Consider the following 4807-nt stretch of genomic DNA (forward strand, 5'->3'; position numbering starts at 1 on the left):
CCCGCCTCTCCCCGCCTGCGCAGCCTACCCCGCCCGGCGCCCTCCGCGCCCTCCCATTGGCCGAGCCCCACCAGCACGTCGCGTCAGCCCACGCGCGGGGCATCCTGGGACTTGTCGTCCGCCGGGAGCGGCGCGGAGGAAGGAGGAGGCGCGGCTCCGCGGCCGTGGGGGCCAGGCGGGGAGCGAGGGCTTCCCGCGCCCCTTTCCCCGTCCCGGGGCACTCGCGGGACTGCTCGCCACTGAGAAGCTCTGTCGCGGTCAGGCAGCGTTAAGAGCGCTTCGCACCTGCCCGCGTCTCCCGCAGGTGGCCCGGGCGGGGGAGCGGGCCTGCGGGTTCAACCGTTGCCGCGCCCACGCTGCTGCCCAGGAGGTTTGCATCCCGGCAAGGCGTCCCTCGAGGCTCGGCACCTCCCTCTCACCTTCCCCCTTGGGCTCCAGAGGACAGAGGTCCCCGTGAATAGCGACCTCCCCACCAGAACCTGTTTCTTCCGCAGTTTCACGTTCTGTGATAGGCTTTAAATTAAATCAGACTTGACTTGGGCCCCTAAAGCTGACAGCAACCACTGAGAGCGGACGTGAGAAGGGACTAAATGGATAAGCTGCAATTTGTGCAGGGTCGGGATAGGTTTTTTTTGGCTTTGAGTATCAGTACATCTCTGTTCATTCACCAATTGCCGTTAATTGTGCTCCGTAAGATGTACTGAATACAAATGATGCTTACTGTAGCAAGCTGTCCCAACTTTCCCCTTGCTATGAGGGACTGATTAGCTGCACTTCAGGACATACGCATGCACAGGAAGTTCAGCAGGGATTGTCAGGAGTCACGAAATACACAGCTGGTTGTGGCCTGCAGGTAAGCATGGGCAGTACCTTTGGGGCAAACGTGAGCCTGCTGGTACAGCATGGGCTCGTTTCTGAAGTCTGGGCCAGGTGAAGGAGCAGTAGAGAAGCACCGTGTGTCTCAGCGACACAATGTGCTGCTCCAATGAAGTTAAGGTTGTATTTGCATGGCAGCAGCAGTTCTTCATTTCGAGAGATCCAGAGTTAGTCACTCCCTGCAGTCTGGAAAGATGTTATGCAGGTTATATTGCAAGGCAGTTAGTAACTCCTGAGCTTCCCTGTGGACTTCTGCCTCTGTGGCAAGAGCTGCCCACCTCGCCCACAATAACCATCGCTGTACGTTAGTCACTTCTTTTCTCCCACATCTCTCTATAGCCAAAGCAACTGATTTCCCTGTATCTCCAAGAGGAGTGTATGTAGGTATACCACCTCTTCTCCAAAAACACAGAGAGAAATATTAGACAAAATTAGCACCCTCCCGTCCTTTGCTGTGCAAACTCCTTCCCTTCTCTTTCTGTCATCTCTGGCTTTGTAGCCAACTGGGGACCCAGCAGAACCTGTCATGCTTTCTCCACACCCATCGGAGTTTTTATAATTTTAAGTATATGACAGGAAACACCCATGATTTCTAAAAGAACTGCAGCACACGGAGGAACGAGTCCTTCCCTAGCTCCGCAGCAGTCGGCAGCTGTCGTTGCCGAAGACATGTTTCTTTCTCCTGCCTCCGCGTCCCCCAAGCGCTCTATCGGGCCTCTCCCCGGGGTCTCCCCTCCCGCTCCCTGCCGCCCCCGCTCCCAGCACCGCACGGCCATGCCGGCGGAAGGCGGGCCGCCGGCCGAGGCGGCGGCGCATACTCCGTGCCCCCGGCGCATGCTCCGTGCTGGCGGGCGGGCGCGGGGCCGTGAGCGCCGCCAGGGGGCGGCGGGAGTGCGGCGGGGCCCTGCCCGAGGGGGCGGGGCCGGGGCGTCCTTGATGTCCCTGGTTATTCAACGGAGCGACGGCAACCGGCGTCCTCCACAGGTTTTTCCCTGTTTAAAAACGACTTGCGGGACCTCAAAATCCGGCCGGGTGCCGGTTCATATAGATTGAACAACTTAGAGGCGGTTACCACGGAACTGTTTTTTAAGCCGGTGTTCCTTTGAGCTAAGGTGGCGAAAATGTTAGGAGTGCTGTCCAGTACTCAAATGGCTGAAAGGAGTTAGGAGATGGCCTGAAACAAGAGCTGGAGACGTCCCCAAAGAAAACCAGCGAATTTCCCAAACTGGATCTCAGATCTTTCTTAAGAGATCCGCAGGGCTTTGACAAAAAGAAACCAGAAATAAAAAAGGTCTTAACAATCTCGAATTCAGGTATTGTGTTTTGGACTAGCAAGGTAAAAAGACTAGAAATCAAATGTTCTGGACTAGAAAAAAATACTGGAAACAGTTGCAGGGAGAGGAATGGCAGGAAACCAGGAAACCTTTGGCCTGATTGTAATTTCCCATCCAAACAGTTGGAACTAGGTCTAGGGGAGCTAAAAATAAGCCCCAGAAAGAAATCCAAGTTCCCATAGCACAGTGGAAATCAGCAACCAGGATGGGGAATTGAGCGAAATTTTTTTTTTTTAGTAATACAGAATTTTACAGGCTGCTTCTATTCTGTTTGTATCCAGGAGAGGGGCAGATTACCTAGCTAAAGCAATACAAGTATCTACTGTCTTGAGAAAAAAACCCCAAAAGGTACTAGTTGAAGTTAACCTGACTTTCCAAACGGAGTACTAGAAAAGCTAAGAGAAAAAGGTATTTCCAGGAGCTATGTATGGTGGCACAGTGCTAGTGGCAGCTTATCATTTGTTCCCAGAATCATAAAGTTAATTAATCAGATCACCTATAAGCCCCTAACATAGAAAGTGGCAACACCTATCTTAATCAGCTAGCTAGGGCTAGGTGTGTGCTAGAAGGAGGGGGGAAGGAAGAAATTGTGGCTGGCTTACTAGAGGACTTGCAAAGATTCGTGTCTTACTATGTGTACATACCAGTTAGGAATCCAGTCAGCTACCGGAGGGCCAGTCTGTAAATTGACCATTTTATCAAGATAAGTGAAAGGAAGCATTAGGTGCCTACAAAGCTATGATTTTTTTCTGGATCATGACATATACCCTCCATCAGAGTAAAATAGCTGTTAAGAAGAAGGTAATTGTCATTATCCTCATGAGCTCTGCTCTGCATTTAATGGGGAAGTGGGGATTAACAGCTGGTATGTGGTATTTTTGAACAATAGAAGCATAGAAAGAAGCATAGAAAGAAGCATAGTCCATTAACAGGGACAGTTGGCAACAATGTAAAATTCAAAACTGGCAATTCTGTTGAAAGCTGGTACTGAAAAAAATTTGGATGTGATAACAATCATTATAAATAAAATGCTGGCCAGCACAGCCCTTGACAGATGGTGAAATCTCCTTTCCCAGTTTGGGAGAGGGATGTCTGAAGACGGGAACTCACACACATGAAAAGGAAAAGCTTGGGAATGCAGACATCAGCTTCCTAGGACTTAATCTGGGCACTCTAAGCCAATAATCTGAAGCTGGCTATTGAATCACATCTGTGAAACACACAGAAAAGTGGAACCTGGCACAAGTGTGGTGGTTGTTAGACCAGACATCTTCAGAAAAAGCTAGGAAGCAGAATTGTCATTTTACAGCTAATTTGTTGAACGGAGACAGTGAGTGGAAACATGTATCACTCTAGAATCTGAAAAGCAGTTACTAGCTTTCTGATTATCAACCTGATTGCCAGCTTTTGTTGTAGTGAGTAACTGCATAGTAATTGAGTATTTCTGACAAGAAGATTTTAAAGAGAGAAGCCAAAGATATATAATGTGAGTCAGTATGATACAGGTATAGATGAAACCTTCAAGGAGAAGCAGGGATGAAAGAGCTTTCACTGTGTTTGATCCACATAGTGCACTACATCTTAATGAGTTTGAAATATCTTCTCATTAGGAGTTTCTCCCAGTTCAAAGATGTAGTTTGTCTTGGACTGGTCATCACAAGTTTGATTGTGGGGGTGAGTCCTCCAAAGGGGACAAGACATGAACATACTAGCCAGGTCTATCAGTATGTGTTATTAACAATGAAAGAAGAGTCCTGAGAGAAATTCATCTGGAACATATATGCAAGGTTTTAGTCAGTTCTTGGGTCTCACCTGTAGTATGGGTTAAGAAACAATTGGTAGCACTGGGGCTTTTGTGAACCCTGGCAAACAAAATTATGTCACTTGAAATAATTTTTATCCAGTATCACAAAGAAATTATACACTGGATGCTCTATCAAATTAAATCTGATTCTTCACCCTCAATTTCAAAGTGCAATATTAGGAGGTGGGTCACAAGAACACTGAAAAGACTATTTTCCCTGCAGGACAAGGTCAGCAGCAAGTTAAAGTAGCAGTCACGGTGTGCAAGTTACTAGCTATGGTTGAAGGCTATTGGATCGTATTCCTCCATCAACTCGTATATTATGTAGGTAAGATATTCTGGTATATGCTGCAAATGGTGTAAAGTAAGCTTAAAACTACTGATCAAAATAAACTCAAAGACATATGACATTTCTGAAAGACCCTGCTTACTCCAGCAGGTGAGATAAGGGGAGAGATCAGGGGCAAAATATTTCCTTTGATAAAAAGGAAATGATCTGTGCAAAATTGGCTCTCCCTGAGAGGCTGGCAGACACGCAGAGTTTCTGCAGGGCTTTTCTCTTCTGGAAGTTCTTTTGTGGGTTTGTTAATATTGCAAAACTATTTCATAAGTTGAGGAACAAAAAGAAAACATCTGAGTGGTTGAGAGAGTGTTTGAGCACTTTTGGTTAAAAAAAAAGTTGTTGTAACTGCCACTGTATCAGTGTATTCACATTTCAAAACCTCTTTCGTATCAGATATGGGTGCTAGTGCTTACATTTGAATTCAAACATTGTGAGTTGGAGGTGACTTTG

The sequence above is a fragment of the Aquila chrysaetos genome, chromosome 2 (assembly GCF_900496995.4).
Source record: "Aquila chrysaetos chrysaetos chromosome 2, bAquChr1.4, whole genome shotgun sequence".
NCBI classification, from domain to species: Eukaryota; Metazoa; Chordata; class Aves; order Accipitriformes; family Accipitridae; genus Aquila; species Aquila chrysaetos.